The 11,996-nt window shown below is 43.2% G+C and overlaps 1 long non-coding RNA gene across 2 annotated transcripts; it reads right to left on the bottom strand.

Annotated features, from left to right (window-relative positions):
- Positions 1–9,326: 9,326 nt before the first annotated feature.
- On the bottom strand, positions 9,327–10,857 carry LOC126591875 (uncharacterized). 2 transcript variants are annotated; one of them, XR_007612538.1, is made up of 5 exons: positions 10,389–10,857; positions 10,208–10,305; positions 10,027–10,124; positions 9,846–9,943; positions 9,327–9,670 (listed from the first exon to the last, which is right to left on the bottom strand). It is a non-coding gene; the product is annotated as an uncharacterized LOC126591875 (long non-coding RNA). The 2 variants fall into 2 exon arrangements; XR_007612539.1 differs by lacking the exons at positions 10,027–10,124; positions 10,208–10,305 and having other exon boundaries at positions 10,389–10,707.
- Between the last annotated feature and the right edge of the window lie 1,139 nt (positions 10,858–11,996).

The following is an 11,996-nucleotide window of genomic DNA, read 5'->3' as shown; positions in this document are numbered from 1 at the left end:
AGAGTTCGAGAGGTCGGTGTCCTCATGGCTCCCGCGATGGAATAACGGTTGCAATTTGCGTTACATGTCGTGCATGTGTGTTGTTATGTGTCCTTGTCCTCTGTCGATGTCTTTATCTCTTTATGTGCATGTAAGGGTTAGGTATCAACAGCAAAAGAAGCCTTGTAGTCCAGCAAATAGAAGCCCAAGAAAGACATGGGTTTTTTTGTTTCTATCCAATTAGGCCCAAAACGATCTAAAAGCATTTGAAAGTCCTTTATGAATAAGAGCATGTTGCATGTTGATAAAGTAGCTAAAAACACTTCTAGGAAATGAAAAACGTTTCTAATAACATTTGTCATAAGAAGTTGTGAGTATTTATTTCAAATTGTTTTTTTTTTTTTTTGGAAAAAGCATTTGAATTTTTAACCACGACAAGTGGGTCAACAGAAAAGTGCAAACAACAGCTTTCTAAAGAAAAAAAGCGAGAGGTCCTACGTTCAATACTTTGTAAGCTGTGAATGTGCTTGATTGTGGCCACATATAGGGTGAAATTCTCAACTAGCCTCCTCTGTGCCCCGAAATGATTGATAACCGTGATTTGACACCAGTTGTCCTCCTTTTAATAAGGAAAAAAAAACATTTGAATTTTCATTAATTTTTTGGACATTTTTAGTAGAAGCACTTATGAACAGAGGTGATGCTCAATATATATTAAAAGTACTTCTAAACAAGTATTAAGGGTTGGTTTGAGATCGTAGTGATTTGGGGGAAAAAAAAACTTATTAAAAAATCTAGAACATTAAATGTGTGTGGTAAAAAAGTAAAAAAATAAAATAAAACTGCTATCAATGAAAGTAAAAAAACATAGAAAAGCATAAGCATGGTCTATCATGCTTCTAAAAAAAGTTTTTTTTTTTCTTCAAAACATAGTAATCAATGCTCATTTAATGAAATTTTCAAATGGTAAGCATACCCCCAGATCTTTTACAAAATTACAGCATTTGCCCTACATTATTGTCTTTAACAATTATTATATCACATTAAATACTATATCATTTTTAGTCATTTAACATATTCAAAGCAATTTATATAAAAGTTTACCAATCACTCTTTTTTTATCAAAAGTTATTAAAAGCACTTTTACAAAAAAAAAAAAAAAAAAGTTTACCAAAAACTCAGTAACTTTATTTTACGGTTATTTATTCTCCCACCACAACCGAAGTAGTTTTTCTTAAAAAACACAGCAATACCAAACTAGTTCTTAAGTATTTTTTATAATATTAAGAATTGTTGGTTAGGGTTTTAATCCTTTTTAAAATAGTTCAAAATGAGGCATGACGAGTTAAACCACATATGCAAATCAGTGGTGGATCCAGGAAATAATATTAGGGGGGTTAGTAAGAATAGCGTGTGCAGCGTGCAAATTTTTTTTAACATAAATAGCATGCATATCGTCATTTCATCAAGTCTTGATAGGCCTGAAGTCATTTGGAAATGCATACTACACACCTGTTAATGCCTCATTTGCGTGGATAACTAACATGTTCTAAGGCTGCTCCCATATGAATACTTAACAAAGAAACACACTTATTTTGAACACACTAACAATGTTTGATATCATTGCATCCCATTAATATGTTTGTCCAAGAATGATGATGCTTTGTTATTCTCTGAGATCATCATTTCATTTACTTTGCATTTTTTGATAGTTTTTTACTTGGTTCTTCTTTTTTTTCTGCCTACAATTGTAATCACAACCAACAAACAAGTCAAAGGTAAATAATTTTAGGACTAGACTGTAAAGGGGCAACACCTCTCTAATGCATTTTATCAAGCAGTTAAACGGCATATATGAAAGGCAACTCCAACCTTTAAAGGGGCAGCACCTAAGTCATCCGTGGACATTCACCGAAGTTCGAAAGGTCAACACACAAGTTATCCCTAGATATTTACTGAAGTTCAGGGGTCAGCTGGCCCCCTGCCCCTTAATGCATCCGTCAGTGATGCAAATATCCCATGATCCCATGTGTTTGTACCATACTTGACCAATCCCGAAACTACCGAGCACCGGCCAACGCTATACTGTCAAGGACCCAGAAGAGTTCCCCTCCGACCAGGAGGCCAATCACTACTCGACACGTGTCAAGATTAGAAGCCAATCAGAGCGCAGCACGTGTCAACATCAAGAACCAATCATAACATGACACATGTCAATGTGACAAAGCTACAAGTTTTTCTATAAATAGGGGTCATTCCCCCACAATATTGCCTAATGCCATTTTGTGTTAAATCATTCACAAGAACTCACTAAATTGAGAGCTTGATCATTTGTACTTGTGTAAGCCCTTCACTACTAATAAGAACTCCTCTACTCCGTGGACGTAGCCAATCTGGGTGAACCATGTACATCCTGTGTTTGCTTCTCTGTCTCTATTCATTTACGTACTTATCCTCACTAGTGACCGAAGCAACCAAGCGAAGGTCACAAAACCTGACACTTTCTGTTGTACCAAAGTCTTCGCTGATTTTGTGCATCAACATTTGGCGCCGTCTGTGGGAACGACACTTATTCCTACTCTCTTCAGCTGTGTCAAGCTGGTTTCTATCATTCGTACACTTTCTTTTGACCAGGCATCCCTCTCCAACATGGGAAGCGAAGGAAGCCACAGCACACAGAATGACACCCCCCTTGCACATAGTGCGAAGCAACGAAAGAAGGAAGGAAAACGAGTTCTTCTTCAAGCTAAAGTCGATGAGTTGGAAGCTCAGAACAACAAGATAGCAATGAGGAATGAGGTCCTCCAGGAGCAATATGAGAAGCTCTTCGAGACACTCCACGAAGCTAGGCAAGCTCAGACACGCGAGCTTGTTGCCCCCGTGGAAGTCAACCATCAACTGGGTGCCCTCCAACATGGAGGGTCACATGCATTCGACATAGATATCCCTGATAGGGAACAGATTACCCCTCGACTTGATAATCAACATGAGGCTTCTCTTAACCCAGTTGCTTCGACCCGAACCATGAGAAGTGGAGGGAGACACCTCTTTGCTGAAGGGGCAGAAGGATCGAAAGCCGTCTTTCGCGATTGTCGGGATTTCCTGAAGCAACGTCGAAAGAATTCCATCCATATAAGCTCAAAGATCAATGACCCAAGGATTTCTGAGAGACTCGGTCCCCTGCCACGGCCCGAGCCGGCCACCAATTTGGGGAAGGGGCAACAAGTCCTAGAGAGACATGAGGGTACAGGGGACTCAGAGGTGTTCCGACAGACATACCCTGGAAGCCAGTACAACGAGTCCAGGGAAAAATCACATGCCCTTGATCAAACCTTCCTAATTCCAAGAGGAGATGGAGATTTACGAAAGAAAGCTCCAGTGGCACATAACTCCGCTCAGGACCCCCTTGTCCTACAACTTCTTGAGGAAGTAAACAAGTTGAAGGCTGAACGTCAGGCTGAAATACCTGACTGGAACCAACCCAGGCCTGGCCCTCTTACAAGGAGGATCCTCAACACCCCCCTTCAAGCAAAGACAAAGCAAAAGCTTGGCTTGCAACTTTATACTGGAAAAGAGGACCCGATTGAGCACCTTAACCTCTTTGAGTCCACCATGGCATACCGGATGCACACCGACGAAGAGCGATGTCTTCTCTTCCCCTCCACCCTCTCTGGCGGAGCTCTAAATTGGTATTGTCGTCTTACACCTGAGACGGTAGACTCATTTGAGGAATTGAGGAAACTATTTGTTTCCCAACACATTTTCCAAACCGATCGCTTGCACTCTGCAGATGACCTGTACACTATCCGCCAGAAGCCAGACGAGTCATTACGTATGTATGCTGGCCGCTTCAGCCATGAATACTCCCGGTGTGCCGAGGCAGACGACAAGACTGCCCTCAAAGCCTTCACGGCAGGCCTACGTGATTGTTTCTTTAAATACATGATCAATGCCAATACTTGGAAGACTTACTCTGAGGTGATGGCGCAGGCTTATAACCATGCCTCAGCCGAGGCAAAGACATATCAGGAGAAACCCCCTACAACCATCCTTTATCAACAAGTGGGAGGTGGAAGCCAGACTCACCTAAATGAGAAGACCTCGACTTTCCAAACAGCAGTGGCACCTCCCCATGCCTTGCATAATGCTTCGCCGAATCAACAGACATATCAATTTCAAGGCAAGAGGAAGGATTTCCATCCTCACCACTCTCATTTCAGTAAAAAGAGTAAGGGACACTATCCCGATAACCAAGGGTATCGCCACAATAACGCTCGCCCCCAGGCAGTCAATGCAGTGGGTCAAACCCGCGTCAAGATACCCCCTACCCCAAGGTATGAGACATACACGCCCTTGAATGCCACATGCGCGGCCATTTACCCCAGCATAGCTCACCTGATACCAAAGTCAAAGCCGAGGCACCCAGATTACACGCCCCCGAATAACGCGGGCATGTTTTGTTGCTACCATGAGCATAACGGCCATGATAGCGAGAAATGTATCATCCTCCGTGATCGTATTGAAGCTTTGGCACGAGAAGGAAAAATTGATCAATTCCTCCTTCACCCTCAAAGGGATAACCGTAACCAACGCCAGGTGAATGTCATATATTCCATAAGCGGCGGCACACCCATATCTGAATCTTCCAATAGGGCCATGAAAAACAGTGAACGAATTCTGAGGCCTGGTCACCAAGTGTTTCACGTGGAAGACATCAGGGGAGGGAAGTATCAAAAGCCTAACTGGGATCCGATATGTTTCTACCCTGAGGAAGAAAGAGGCATCATCTACCCTCATAACGACCCATTGATCGTGGAGGCTCACATAGCCAACTTTGATGTTCGACGAATCCTCGTAGACACAGGGGCTTCGGTCAATATCATGTTTGCCGAAGCTTTCAGGGCACTCAGTGTAGCTGAACACTTGCTCGATCGCTCGATTTCTCCTCTGATAAGCTTCTCCGGTGATATCGTGCAACCCTTAGGGAGCATACATTTACCCTTTACTATTGGTACAGGCCCTTACACGGCTACCATTACCACTAACTTCCTAGTGGTTGACTGCCCAACGGCATACAATGTCATCTTTGGGCGCACAGGCATCAATGATCTCAAGGCTATGGTATCCACGCATATGCTGTTGATGAAATTTCCAACCCCCCATGGCAACGGCTACATCAGAGGAGATCAGCTTAGTGCACGATCATGTTACAACACTTCAGTTAAGCAACAACACTTGCCCGGACCCAAGGAAACCCTGTCTGTACATGACCAAGTCACAAAGACCAGCCTAGATGAAGCGAACTTGGATCTTCCTGATAGCAACAATCAACCCGATGATCCTCGAGATGACTCTTTCACCCAGCAAGCCCAACCTGCTGAAGAGTTGGAGAAGGTACCTATCTCAAGAGATTATCCAGATCGCATGGTGAAGATTGGCACCACATTGTCACCACCCCTTCGGTTAGCATTGATATCTTTTTTGAAAGAGAACACTGAAGTCTTCGCCTGGTCATACGAGGACATGCCAGGCATCTCTCCCGATGTCATCTGTCATCGTTTGAGTATTGACCCCAAGATCAAGCCGGTGAGACAGAAGCGAAGATCTTATGATGCTGAACGATACGAGGCAATGAAAGCAGAAGTTGAAAAACTCAAAGGCATAGGCTTTGTCCGCGAAGTCAATTACCCGACATGGGTAGCAAATGTGGTCCTTGTTAAGAAAAATCCGACCAAAGAAAGTCTTTTGCTTCAAAAGGTCTTGTGGAGAATGTGTGTTGACTACACCGACCTAAACAAAGGGTGTCCGAAAGATAGCTTCCCTCTTCCTCTTATTGACAGACTTATAGACTCTACGGCCGGGTGTGAACTCCTGAGCTTCATGGATGCTTACTCAGGATACAACCAAATCCTCATGAACCCTTCGGATCAAGAACACACAGCCTTCACTACCGACAGAGGACTATACTGCTATAAAGTCATGCCTTTTGGCCTAAAGAATGCAGGAGCGACTTATCAGAGACTAGTCAACTCAATGTTCGCCGAGCAGATTGGGAAGAGCATGGAAGTTTACGTTGATGATATGTTAGTCAAGAGCAAACATGCTGACCAACACATCACCAACCTATCTGAAACTTTCACTATTTTGAAGAGGTATCGAATGAGGTTAAACCCCAACAAATGTGCCTTCGGCGTAGGCTCTGGCAAATTCTTAGGTTTCATGATTAGCCAACGAGGCATTGAAGCTAATCCCGAGAAGATCAAAGCAATCCTCGACATGAAGGAACCGGTAACTTCAAAGGACATCCAGAGCCTTACTGGCAAGGTGGCAGCCTTAACCAGGTTCATTTCTAAGGCCACAGACAAATGTGCTCCCTTTTTTAAAGCACTTAAGGGAAGTAGGAAGTACATTACATGGACTGATGAATGTGCCGAGGCATTCAAAAACCTCAAGGAGTACATGAGTAAAGCCCATCTACTCTCCAAGCCCGAGGTAGGAGACATTCTCATTATCTACCTATCGGTATCAGCTTCAGCCGTAAGTTCCGTTCTCATTCGAAAGGATGGGAATATTGAGCGACCTGTCTACTACGCTAGCAAAGCCTTACAAGATGCGGAGACACAGTACTCTAACATTGAGAAATTGGCTCTGGCATTGGTCATGTCTGCTCGAAAACTCCGCCCTTACTTCCAAGCGCACTCCATCATCGTGCTTACCAATTATCCTCTTCGACAGATACTCCAAAGTCCTGACACTTCAGGGCGAATGATCAAATGGGCAATAGCGTTGGGTGAGTTTGACATCTCCTACCAACCAAAGCCAGCTGAGAAGGGCCAAGCAGTGGCAGACTTCATTGCCGACTTCACATATCCGGTTGACATTGCTTCTACACCTGAAGCAGTGGCTTCATTACCCCCGGAAGCTCAGAAGATAGAACCAACAACCCCAGCATGGAGTCTGTATGTTGATGGCTCATCCAACCAACAGGGCTGTGGAGCGGGACTAGTCTTGACTACACCCGACAAAGTAGCAATGGAGTATGCTCTTCGTTTCAAATTCAAGGCATCAAATAATGAGGCCGAGTATGAAGCCCTTCTAGCAGGATTACGTTTGGCCAAACACCTCGGGGTTAAACAAATTGATATTTTCAGTGACTCCCAATTGGTGGTCAACCAGGTTACCAACAACTTTGATGCTAAGGACAGCTCCATGGCAGCATATCTTGCGCAAACACAACTTTTGCTCAAGCACTTCCACTACCAGATCACCCAAGTTCCTCGAGCGGCAAACAGTCATGCAGACGCCCTGGCTCGCCTCGCCTCAGCTGTGGAAGACAAGATTGGAAGAAAAATTCATGTCGAACTGTTGGCAACACCAAGCACCATGGCCGCAGAAGTATGCAACTTACAACAGGGGGATAGTTGGATCACCCCGATCTATAATTTCCTTGATCATGGCACCCTCCCAAATGATAAAGTCCAGGCTAAGCAAATTCGATACAAGTCTACCCGCTACCTGATCATCAATGATCAACTCTATAAGCGAGGTTTTAGCCTGCCATACTTAAGGTGTCTTACGCCTGCCGAGGCGGAAATCGTCCTTCGGGAAATACATGAGGGAGTCTGTGGAGATCATGCTAGATCTCGGTCCCTAGCACACAAGACTTTTCGCCAAGGATATTACTGGCCAACACTCCACCAGGATGCCATCAAAGTATCCCGCTCATGTGACAAATGTCAACGATATGCAACTATTCCTCATTCCCCTCCAGAGCCTCTTACTCCTATGATCAGCCCTTGGCCCTTCGCCCAGTGGGGACTTGATTTGATCGGCCCAATGCCGGCAGGGAAGGGCAAAGTCTGTTACGCAGTCGTTGCAGTGGACTACTTCACAAAGTGGGCCGAAGTAGAACCATTGGCAACCATTACTGAGGCAAAGATAGAAGACTTCGTGTGGAAGAACATCCTTTGTAGATTCGGCATTCCCAATGCGATAGTCACTGACAATGGGCGACAGTTTGACAATAAGAAGTTCAGGTTGTTCTGCTCTAAGTTCAACATCAACTTATGCTTTGCCTCTCCAGCTCATCCCCAGTCTAATGGACAAGTTGAGGCCATCAACAAAATAATCAAGCGCACTTTGAAAACCAGCTTGGACAAAGCTAAAGGCTGTTGGCCAGAATTTGTACCCCAAGTTCTTTGGTCATATCGCACTTCATATCGGACTTCAACAGGAGAAACTCCATTCTCACTTGCCTTTGGCACAGAGGCGGTTGTCCCTGTTGAGCTCGAGCAAGCAACATTCCGAGTCCAGAACTACATTCAAAGTGAAAATGACAAACAACTCACCCTCAACTTGGATTTAGTCGAGGAACACAGAAACCAAGCTCACTTGAGGAATGTCGCCTACAAGCAGCGCATCTCCAACTATTATGACTCTAGGGTCAAGCCTCGTTCTTTCAAAATAGGAGACTGGGTCTTAAAGAAAAGATTACTCTGCGACAGAGTCCCGAGTGAAGGCACACTTAGTCCAAACTGGGATGGACCGTATGAAGTCATTGGCATCAGTCGCCCTGGCTCTTACACACTTAGAAGCTCCGATGGCAAGACCCTTGGCCATCCATGGAACGCTGATCACTTGAAGTACTACTACAAATAGACTCACGATGTACAAGTGTTGAGCTATAGCCGTTCGGCATCCTATGTAATGAAGGCCATTTGGCAATGAATTCAATAAAGAGGTAATTTAGCCAACTCAGCCCTCACTCTTTTACATTCATAGCAAGCGATGCCGGAACCCTTCTCAATCAGAAAGCAATCCGTCTTCCACAGTCACTACAAAACAAGCAAATGAAGACCGTGTCAAGCGCCAAAAAAAAAAAAAAAAAAAAAAAAAAAAACAGCTTCATCCAAAAAGCTTCACCCGAAAAGCTTCACCTCCAAAGCTTCACCCACAAAGCTTCACCTAAAAAGCTTCACCCAAAAAGCTTCACCCGAAAAGCTTCACCTCCAAAGCTTCACCCACAAAGCTTCACCTAAAAAGCTTCACGCACAAAGCTTCACCATCAAAGCTTCACCTAGAAAGCTTCATCTACAAAGCTTCATCTACAAAGCTTCACCATCAAAGCTTCACCTAGAAAGCTTCAACACCAAAGCTTCACCTACAAAGCTTCAACACAAAACCTTGCTCCAAATAAACAAATTTTGTTCACAAAACCCAAGATGCCCTTGAACTTGTACAAAAACACTTGGGTAAACATAAACATTTTTTGTTTTACACCCACAAGGGCCCAAAATTTTCCTTCTTATTTATTCACTTATATATGTTCCCAAACATATTATAATAGATTCAACAACAAGCCAAAGTCCCAAGTTTCATAATGGACAAAAGTACAAGCAATTCATCAATAATGAAGGTGCTACAAAAATTGGAATCTGCCCCAAAATAGAAATCCAACCCAAGAGACTTTTTCTCTCTCTCCCTCTTCCGCCTCCTTTCATCTATCAAATTTCTGCAACCTCTGCTCTTCTCCAATGGAGCTGAATTTTAGACACCCTATAGTTCTTGAGCATATGAACAACTTTCAAGAAGGAACCATTTCTGTTTGAGCGACGGAAATTACAGTGTTGAAGCTCCAAACATGATAGTCGGCTTCTTGCAGATTTCGAAGCTGTTGTGATGTTTCGAAGATCTGGAAATATTTAACCGTTAGTTCATCCTGAATTTTTGATATGTTATGAAAGAGTCGATGAGGAACAACTTCAATGAAGAAAGCATACCGATCTGAACAAGAGAAAATGGAGTTTCGAAGCTCACAACAAATCTGACGGGTTGACAGAAAAATAATAACCAGTCATTCATCATACCTGGATTTCTGGAGTTATACTGCTCCGAGGGATCTCAAATTTGGATATGTTGTAGTTCACAAGCTGAGGAACAACTTCAATGAAGAAAGCATGCTGATCTGAGCAAGAGAAAATAGAGTTTCAAAGCTCACAACAAATCTGACGGGTTGACAGACAAATGATAAACAGTCACTCATCATACCTGGATTTCTGGAGTTATACTGCTCCGAGGGACCTCAAATTTGGATATGTTGTAGTTCACAAGTTAAGGAACAACTTCGATGAAGAAAGTATGTTGATCTGAGCAAGAGAAAATAGAGTTTCAAAGCTCACAACAAATCTGACGGGTTGACAGACAAATGATAAACAGTCACTCATCATACCTGGATTTCTGGAGTTATACTGCTCCGAGGGACCTCAAATTTGGATATGTTGTAGTTCACAAGTTAAGGAACAACTTCGATGAAGAAAGTATGTTGATCTGGACAAGAGAAAATGGAGTTTCAAAGCTCACAACAAATCTGACGGGTTGACAGACAAATGATAAACAGTCACTCATCATACCTGGATTTCTGGAGTTATACTGCTCCGAGGGACCTCAAATTTGGATATGTTGTAGTTCACAAGTTAAGGAACAACTTCGATGAAGAAAGTATGTTGATCTGAACAAGAGAAAATGGAGTTTCGAAGCTCACAACAAGTCTGACGGATTAACAGAACATTGATGAACAGTTACTCATCATACTTGAATTTCTGAAGTTGTACTACTCCGATGGATCCCAAATTTGGATATGTTGTAGTTCACAAGATAAGGAAAAACTTTCATGAAGACGACTTTGCAATCTGAGCTATAGAGAAAGGTGTTATCTTGCATCCACTCAGGCTGATTAGTGGAAACGAAAAGCAATTCCACCAAAGAAAAGATGAAAAAGAGAGAAAAGCTACTAATTGCACTTGATCTTGTCTAGTCAATAGCATGCAGCATCAAACACACAAAAGTTGGAAATATTTTTAGATAAAGCATATACGAATGTGTGACATCGAAACAAGGATTCGTTACTTTGACAAATTAGTAACACGCGAGACACCTCATTCGGCAACTCTCTTCGCCTGAAGACTTGGGGGACTCCCACCATATGCTACTGCACCTTGATACTCGGCAGTCTCACAACCACTCAGTGACTTGGATTTTTCAAGTCTCCAACCGAGAAGTTTTCCTCACTCGGGAAATTAAGGGAACACTACCTCAAACTACATGCTTCACTCACAAAGCTTCAACAATACAGGTTTCAACAAAAGCAAAAATTCAAATAACTTTATGAAGAAGGCTTTGGTGTATTTAACACAATATGTTGAAATGAAGCAAAGCTTATTTATTAATATTTTCGATAAGCCACAAATATGTACATATACATGAGTCAAAATAAACAAACAAAAGGGAGCCTTCACAAAGGTTGCTTAGGGGAAGTCTCAGCAGTCGGTAGAGCCCCAGAAAGAGAAAACACCGGAGGGTGGTTATCCGGAGCCTCAGTACTTGACAAAACCCCAGAAGGAGGAGGCATTGGAGGTTCATCATTTGAAGCTTCATTACCAGGTACAACCCTAGAGGACGAAGGCAATAAATGCCTTTGGAACAAACCCACAAACCGCTGATGATCAAGTAAAACCTTACCATCAGATTCCTTCATCTGGTCAAGCTTCCTCTTCATGTTTGTAGCATAGTCATGGGCGAGCCGGTGCAACTGCTTATTCTCATGCTTGAGCCCTCTAATCTCCTGTTTGAGACTCATCACTTCAGCAGCCAATGATTCAACTTGGCGGGTTCTAGCAAATAGGCGTTGGGCCATATTAGACACAGAACCTGCACACTGAACACTAAGAGCCAGAGAGTCCTTAACAGCCAACTCATCAGACCGTTTGGAAAGTAGTCTGTTATCTTTGGGAGTGAGAAGGTTCCTGGCCACCACTGCAGCGGTCATATCATTCTTCATCACAGAATCCCCAACGGTAAGAGGACCAGTAGGGGATATGAAGGATGGGCGCCATATGTTGTCTGGAGAAGGCGTGGCTGTCTCTTCTCCAAGGTTCAAGTTAAAACGACGGTCGGAGGGTCCAGACATTTTCAAATGTGTTGAAGAAGGAAGAGGTCAGACAAATCAAGATCTTAGAAGT

Source organism: Malus sylvestris, chromosome 12 (genome assembly GCF_916048215.2).
Source record: "Malus sylvestris chromosome 12, drMalSylv7.2, whole genome shotgun sequence".
Lineage (NCBI taxonomy): Eukaryota > Viridiplantae > Streptophyta > Magnoliopsida > Rosales > Rosaceae > Malus > Malus sylvestris.
The sequence above is the reverse complement of the archived record's forward strand: the minus strand, read 5'-3'. Positions and strand labels throughout refer to the sequence as shown.